General features: G+C 42.9%; 1 protein-coding gene across 6 annotated transcripts in view; it reads right to left on the bottom strand.

Moving 5' to 3' along the window:
- Positions 1–9,152, bottom strand: part of FHIT (fragile histidine triad diadenosine triphosphatase) — a 1,817,667-nt gene that overhangs the window by 596,798 nt on the left and 1,211,717 nt on the right. The window lies entirely within an intron of this gene.

Raw genomic sequence — 9,152 nt, 5'->3', positions numbered from 1 at the left:
TGCTCACAAATAATAATGATATTCCTGAAATGGTGAGTTTGTTGTGTGTTGTTTTTTTCTGCCTCAAATCACATTACAATGAATCCTTGTACACTCAAATGAGACTTGATAACATGATTGGCTACTAAATAAAAGCTTGGAGGTCTGAGCCCATCCAAGAAGAGCCTTGGAAGAAAAGCCTAGCGATCCACATCTGAAAACCAACCACTGAAAAGCTACTTCTGTTCTGACACGCAGTTCTGTTCTGACGCACACCAGGGTGTTGTGAGTGGGCACTGATTCTAGGCCTCCATGTATCTACATTTTTTTCATTTAAAATCAACCCATTGCACACTTTCAGGAACTGCATTATGAACTACGGCAGATAGTTTTTCAGGGTATAAATTCCCCCTCACATAGGCACAACATAGCACAAGGGAGAGCTGATAGTTACTCACGAAGCCCTGCCTCTGCCAGCCTGGTGCTGTGTTCCATTATAATACCCCTATCCAAAGGAGTACTAACATTGTTTCTGTTTTTCAGGGTAGGCCCCAAATCTAGAGATGCTCAATAATTTGCTCAAGCACACATAGATAGTAAGCCACAGAACTGGCATTCAATTCAGGATAAATAAGTCAATTTTCTTTACTATTGCACCATATGGTATCTATGAAATCTATAATTCACGCACCTTTATTCAACACTTATTCACTAAGATACTTATGTAAAAACATTCATTTACTCCCTTTCACTACTGCTAACCAACAGGCTTGCTGAGAGTTTACTAAAAACAAAACAATCTTTTCACTATTCAACGATTTTAACAGTTGCTATCTAATCACTGTCTTTTATATTATTGTGGTCTTTTTCCTTCACAATCACAGGCTGCCATTGGCTTCTTTCACAGCTCCCTGCCAAGTCCCCACCCCAGACATAGATGCTAATTGCTTTCTTAGCATTCCTGGTTATTCTCTTAGTAATGACTGCAGCACGGGGTTTCACTCAGGACTCCTCTCCCGGTCCACATCCCTCTGTGCAACAGGGCTGGCTGTTGTCTACCTCACCAGTCTTGCCTCCTCACGTTTATCTCTGCACTAGTACAATGATATGAAACCAAGAGCTCTGTACCTGCAGCTAAAGCTTAGTCATTTGAAAATTAACATGGATAAGCATTTTTCTACTCTACATAAAAAGTAAGGAGCCATCCTAGCACTGTGAGATAATCCTTGGGATGTTCCTGAAAGGTTGGTGGTTGAAATCCACTAGTGGCTCCATGGAAGAAAGTTGGGGCAGTCAGCTTCCATAAAGGTTGGCAGTCTTAGAAACCCTATGGGGTAGTTCTAATCTGTCCTATGAGTCAGAATTGACTCAGTGGCTGTGGGTGCAGTTAGGTTTGATGACAAAATGTGAATTATACATAATCAAAAAGCAATAGCAGGTATCCTTTATTGAGTTCTTATGGGATGCTAAGCCATAGGGATTTAGCAAATATAGTTCTTTAAGAAACACAATCCTTATGGAGTAAGTCATAATTGTATACCCACCCTACTGAAGAGAAAACTGAGGTGTACAGAAGTTGCAAAACCTGCCCAAAGTAAGCTGCTGTGAGAACCAAGCTTCCTAATTCTAGAATCCATATTATGAATACTCACTGCATATTATGTTTCAAGATAAAACTGTCCTTACAGAGCCTGAAGAAAAACTATGACAAATTATATGTAGATACATTTCTCTATAAAAGAAAACTCATAACTGTCTTGAGGTTGGTTAATACAATGTTTTACTAACCTGAAGATTATAAGTTTGAGTCCACACAGAGAGAAGCACCTTTCCAGGAAAAAAAAGGCCTGGAAATTTGTTTCTAAAAGATCATCAAAGCCCCATGGAGCACAGTCCCTTCTGACACACATGGGGTCGCCATGAGTCCAAATCAGTTCAATAGCAACTGGTTTTTTGTTTGTTTTTCTTCTCTCTCTCTCTCTCTCTCTCCAAAGTAACTTTGGAGAGTTAATACATACCTTAGCCACAATGTCTACACCCACTTTCCTATCTCACAATCCATACCTGTTCCTTCATAGTAACCATCCTATACACCTGGCAAGAGTCTTTATTCTGAGTTGTAGTTACATATATATGTGTATATGTATGTATATATATATATAAAATTATAATTTCAATACCTGTCTGAACTCATTCTCTTGTGCAAACACTTACTGGGGACTTACTTTGTACCATGTGCTAAGAAAACAAAAGAAAAGCACGCTCCCTACTCCTCTGGAACTTACAGTGGAGAGGAAGAATTGCAATGCCACAGGAGACCAGAGTTCTGTGAAATAGCAGCACACAAAGAATGAGGGGGGGATGAGGCAGAGCATATTCCTTGGCTGGGGAGTGGAAATAAGCAGGGAGAGAAAGAAAACCCAGATCACGGGAAAGCATCCTATGCAGTGGACACTCACTCAAACTCACCACCATGAGTCAATGCTGACTCATAGCGACCACCACCCCTGCACCCCCGTGGGTTTCCCAGACTATAACTGTTGACAGGAGTAGAAAGCCCAGTCCTTTTCCTGTGGAGCTGCTGGTGGTGGTTTCAAACTGCTAACCATGCAGATCACAGCCCAACTCATAACCACTACACCACCAGGGCCCCTCCATGTGCAGTAATCTATGTTCCTTTCATCTCCACTCATCTGAGGAGATGTGGTGGGGGTGGGAGGGTGGCTGTTCTATTGCCACCATGTAGCCAGTTGCCTTCAAGTCCAATCGGAGTCATTGCAATCCAAGGTACAACAGTCTGCTGCTCGTGTTAGGAGCCAGGGAGCCGGTTCCTGCCCATAGTGACCTTACACGCAACACAACGAAACACTGCCTGATCCCGCTCCATTCTCACACTTGTCCCTGTGCCTGAGCCCAGTCTTGTAGCCACGGTGTCAGTCTATCGCTTTGAAGGCCTCCCTCTCTTTCTCTGCCCCATCTACTTTCCCAAACACAATACCCTTCTCCAGGAACTGGTCTCTCCCGACAACAAGTCTGCCCAAATTATGCATGACGAAGTGTCGCCATCCTTGCCTCTAAGGAGCACTGTGGCCATACTTCTTCCTTTCAGCAGTCCGTTTTCAATATTCTTCTCCAGCATCACCATCCAAACACATCGATTCTTCTTCAGCCTTCTTTAGCCAATGTACAACATTCACATGCACGTAAGGCCTTTGAAAATGGCTTGGGGCAGGCACATCTTTGTCTTCAAAGTAGCATTCTGCTATTTTCATACTCCAACCAGCCCTGAGCCCTGAAGGGTCCACGTTAGGCTATGATTCACAGGGTCGGCAGTTCAAAAAATGAACAGCAGTTCCTCAGGAGCAAGACTGGGCTTTCTACTTCCGTAAAAAGTTAGTCTCAGAAACCCAGGACTCGTGCAGCAGATTTACCTAATGCCACGTGTCTTCTGAGCTCATGTCTGATGCTTCCAAAAACCTTGATTGTGGATCCAAGTAAGACAAAGTCCTAGACAACTTCCACCTTTTGTCCTTGTATCATGATGTTACCTAGGGACATCTTTACAAATCTTGGTGTGCTGGTATCCACCACTGTGCAGTTTGAGTGGCTTCAAACCTAGGGGGCTCATCTCTGAGCACTACGTTGGACAGTATTCTGCTGTGATTTATAGGATTTTCATGGGCTGATTTTAAAAGTAGTTCACGTGGCCTTTCTTACTAGTTTGTCATCACTCGGCATCTCTACTGAATCTGTTGACCACGGTGACCCGGCTGGTACCTGAAATATCAGGGGAAGGGTCTCCAGCATCACAACAATGCACTAGTCACCATGGGAAGGCAAACTCACAGATAATTTGTGCTTCGTGTCATAACAATGTTTAATAAATGTTTAAAGTCATATTTACCATATTCCAAGAGTCTTTTTTTCACATATAAGAGTAGGACAAGGGGTAGAAAAGAGTAGGTCAAAGGGCAATTTGTACTTTGCTGAGTTTATATAAAACCTTCTCTTACTCTACTTCTGCATGTGCATCAACAGGTCTGTAGAGGACAAAGCCTTGCACAGGAATCTGATCATGTCCAAGGGATCATGTCCAATCCTCATTTCTGCTGTCCCATTGAGGGGGCACAGACTGGGACCTCCATTAATAAGGCACACCACTGACTCATGGGGTCAGCTGGTCACCAGAGAGGGCATGGATGACTCCACAGGGAGAAAGGCTGGAGAAGATATCACCGACAGAGCTCTGAGTTGTATCATCTGGGATGAAATCTGGCAGAAATCCCTGGGGTGAAGAATGGTCACTCTTGTCCACGGCCCACATCACCACAATAGTCGGTACTCTCGTGACAAATTCGACTGTGCTTCTCCTCTAGCCCAAGCTTCCAGTGTGGCTGCTGCACAGAATGACTCCAGGTCAGATGTATTTGGGGAGCATGAAAAATTGGAGCAGTGACCACGTTGGAAGGGAGTGTGGACGAAAAGTCCGTTTTCTGCAGAGATGAGTTATAGGAGAAGCGTCTGGAGTGGCACTTTGTGGGCATCTCTTCATACCCAGGCACAAGGATGAAAACTAAATACAAATCCCAGGGCCCTTCTCCTTGAGGGGTGTTGGTTTCACAGCAAGTTGCCATCTTCAGATACTGATAGGCTGGCTACCTCTTGCCACTGGCTGCTCCGATTCCCCATTCAGTGTGAGCCATTCCTTCTCCTCTGGCCTGCACTTCTCTCTATCTCACATGGTAATTGAATCAAATTTAATTTGAAAAAAATCAAAAGCCCTATCTAGGCACGACATAAGAAAGCACTTAATCTCAATGAACTAGCAGGCAGGATGATAGGCGATACCTAGCAAATCAAAATTCTCCCCATTCAGGTAAAGGAATCCAGCCAGAGTGAGCTTTCTTCCTGGCCTCAAGCACATCACACAATATCTATTAGAAAGATGGGTTGGGGCAATGAGCTGTGACCACCGTTGATTCAAAGGAATCCCCAAACACTCCCCACCAGCTTCACAGCACTGCATTGACTCTGGAAAATGACAGTTACTGAGATGCTTAATAAAATGAGTATCTTTGGCTGCTTCCTATGTTATTGGATTTTTTAGCATACATTTCAGAACTCAGATACCTGCCTCGGAGTGAGACAGGGATCCCCCAGGACCAGCCTCCCACCGCTGGACCTATTTTCATTACCCAAGTCAGGGAAAGTGAGGAAATGAAGCTTTGCTGACACTTGCCAGGTCGATAGCTTAATTCGAGTGTGTTATGCTTTCGTGATTTGCATTTCCCTAGGAATGTGAGCGCTGTCTTTGAATGCTGTGGCACCTATATTTCACCTACCTCTTTTCAGGGATTTCTGCAAGGAGAAAGAACAGCACGGAATTGAACAACTGATAAGAGCTTCAAAGAAGATACACAGTGTTATCCCAGCTAAGTAAACCATTGATCACTGTAAAAACAAAGCAGAAACAAAATGCTTAGTAGGCCCTTGAATTTAAAAGCAGCAGCAGTAGCAGCATAGGACACCAGCCAGTCCTATGATCCTGGAGGACTTGCTTAAGGTCTCTGCACTTAAGTGATCTGTCCATAGAAGGAATAGGGTTGAAGTCCAGGTTGGTTTCCAAATCCAAGAATCTGTGGACCAGTGGACTGAGATTTATAGAGTGCTGCTTTTGCTTTATTGAAGGAATGTTTTCTAATGTTGATTCCACTTCCTTCCTCACTTAAAAAAATATTAATAGGCAAAATAATTTGGCAAGCCCGTGATTCAGTAACTGTTTTTTAAGCTTTCTTTACCAGAATGTTCAGTAACTGTGAAGGGGTTCGTGGCAAGAAGGTTGCCAGAACAAGAAATAGCCAGTGATTTTTACATTGTGACAAAATGATGCGACATAAATGAAACCATTTTAGCCATTGGTAAGTGTACGATTCAGTGGCATTAAAGGCGTTAGCAATTCTGTCCAACCATCACTACTATCTATTTTCAAAACCGTTCTATCGCTCCAGACAGATACTCTCTACTCATTAAGCAATAGCTTCCCAAAGTGTCTTCTCTCTAGGCCCCTTGTGAACTCTACTGTCTGTCTTTGAATTCAGTTATGTTTAAAGGATATATACTTATGAAGTATATTTATATATCTTATATGTAGATTATGCGTATTTGTCTGTTTTACTGAAAGAATTAATATATTTTAACTACCTGTTTTAGTAAGGTAGGTGAAATTTCCCCTCTGTACTTCTTGCTTCACAATGTACAATAAATAAATGACCATGTCGCCCAAGAATGACTGTATTGTGACAGCAATATCAACAGCAACAATAATAATTGTAAAACATTCTTTTTTATTGAGCACTTGTGAAAGACTTTTATCTTATATAGGTAGTAACATAAAATGAAACCTAAAAACCTTCAGGTCCTAAAAAATTATACTTCCTGGTTAATACAGACAGAGCAAACCCCTCTGGTCCTAGGCTCCTTAGTCATCTTTCATCTAGAACTGAACTAATCCTTATGGCTCAAATGACAGCCAAACAGCTCTATCAGGGGAACAGTAATAGTCTGGGGGTATGCACACCTTCAAGTAATCGAACATTTAAGATGAAAATGGCAGTATTTATCCAAAGACACAGCTCGGAAGGTTAAGAAACGAAGGCAGAATGGTGACAGGAAACAGACAGAAAGTGGGATGAGTGATGGCACATCTCAGGGACTGCAATGGCGAGATGAAATAAAATGTTTATGAAGCACCAAATGGAAAACGATAAACGTTCATTCAACTTCATTCACAATGAACAATTTTATTTGTCTTTAAAGCGCAAAACGAAACAAAAGCAAAACAAATCCCTAGTCCTGATATATACAAGGGGAAATCAGAAGGGTTCCAGTTGATGGGTTTAAACTTTTTAAAATATGTTTCTGTGCCCAGTTGATGATTGTGTCAATTTCCCCCAGTAATACACTATCTTAGTCTCACTGGGATGCTATCGGGGGGAAAAAAAATTCCAATCAAAGCAGTGGCTTCTCAGAGGATCTGCTGGGCCAGTTAAACCCATAACACATAAATTGGTTTAGGATGTTATAGCGAATTTTAAGGGGATTTAAAAGGATTAATCCTGATAGATTTTTCTCATAGGACATAGATGACTATGCAAATGAGAAAAACATCGGGAAAGTTTATATATACAACAATGTACTTCCTCATTCCTCAGGAGTAGCCACAGCTGTTCTAGGAACATTTGTTAAGCAATCCCACCCCATCATTCTACAGGCTGGATCATGCCTTCAGACTGCTTTGGTTTACAAAGCTCTGGGAGCGTTGACAAGGAACACGAGGGTCTTCCAACAAGATGGCAGACCAGGCAGACATGCTACGCAGACCTCCTACAACAAAAGCCCAAGCTAACAAATGAGGAGAGAAACAGATGATAACCCTGGAACCATAACTGTCAGAGGGAAAGACATAAAAGGGCAGTGAGTGCCAACTGGAAGAAGAAACTGAACAAAATCAGTGAGGGGAGAGTCAGAGAGGTGAACTGTTGGCTGGCCTGCTGTGAAGGCCATCTTGAACTTTGTTCTACAACATCCAGTCAACACAAGGGCTTGACAACACAGCTGCACACCGGAGCGGGCCAGGTGATGTGCAAGGTGAAATCTTCCCTGACACCCCACACCTTCCTGGGGACCAGAAGCTTGGCCCCCAACCTTCCTCCCCCAGTAGTCAGTAATAAACACCTCCCACCCACTCTACTTCTGACCAGAGCCAATCCCTTGTGAATCAAGATGGGTGTCTCACCCCCATGCCTGACTACTAGTGAATTCTCCCACATCGAGCCAGCAGAACACACAGAGCCTGTCCCTAGCCACAGGTGGCCCGGCAAGTTCTTCCATAACCAGCTGCCATTGACCTCGTGGCCCAAAAGAGTTCCTTCAGATGACAAGTACAAGGGCTTTACTTATCTTCTGAGATAGCACAAACTGCTTCCAGATGAGGTGTCCTGGCCCCAGGCGCTAACAAGGCGAGCAGAAACTCCACTTAGGACTGTCTACCCCTCTCCTGTTCCTTCCGCCCGGAGAGCTCTTTGGTTGACAGGGGATGCTGACCACATAATCTAGGGCTCTGCCCCACACAGTTTTCTTTTCTCTAGGTCTTGTGACTGCTGCAGCCCCAGTTTTCTTCTTTCTTTTCTTTCGTCCTTTCCCTTTTAAATACTTTACTCTCTTTTCTTTCTTTCTTTCTTCTTGATCTCTTCTTCCCCACCCCCTACTTTAATTTGAGGAGCGCTGGTGGTGTAGTGGTTACATGTTGGGCTGCTGACTGAAAGGTCAGCATTTAGAAAGCACCCACCATACTGCAGAAGAAAGACAAGGATCTCTACTGAGGCAAAGCGTCTCGGAAACCCTCCAGGGCAGTTCTACCCTCTCCCACCAGGTCACTCTGAGTTGAAATCAACTCCATGGCAGTGAGTTTGCGTTTTATGGAGCAGTTTTGTTTAGTGTACTTTTTAATTTCTTTTTTCTTTACTTTTTCTCTTCCTTTGTTTTTATGTTACTTTCCTTTTTAGTTATTACTCATTGTTTTCTGTTTCAGTTTTATTTTTGCCTATTGTCCACTGGTGCTTTTTTAAATGTGGGTTTTTGATTTTCTCCTTCATGTTTTCTTTGGTTTTGCTGTCTTACCCAATGGAAGAAAGCGACTGGGACCACAAGGCACAGCCACATCTGACTTGATGCAGTGCCAATACCCACCCTGTACCACCTGGTCATCAATCAATCGTAACCAATACCGGCTATACACATACTCAACTGTGCTACACAGACAGCAAATAGAGAACTGCACACACAATCACACTCTCCATCGCCCCCATCAGGATATAGGTGTAGTGACTGCCTAAAAATACATCAACCTACAGCCACCAATTAAATACCAGTACAACACCACCACAATGTCTTAGAGACACCAGACAATTTCAGTTCACATATAGAAACAAAGTAGAATGATGCAAACAAGTGACTAAATGCCATTAAAAAGACCTTTCTCAAGAAGAAACAAAACAGCATGATGCAAACAAGTGACTAAATGCCATTAAAAAGACCTTTCTCAAGAAGAAACAAAATAGAATGATGCAAACAAGTGACTAAATGCCATTAAAAAGACCTTTCTCAAGAAGAAA

This window comes from Echinops telfairi, unplaced genomic scaffold, assembly GCF_000313985.2.
Source record: "Echinops telfairi isolate 266 unplaced genomic scaffold, ASM31398v2 ScPeMD7_31;HRSCAF=116, whole genome shotgun sequence".
NCBI lineage: Eukaryota > Metazoa > Chordata > Mammalia > Afrosoricida > Tenrecidae > Echinops > Echinops telfairi.
This window is presented reverse-complemented; position numbering and strand designations above follow the sequence as displayed.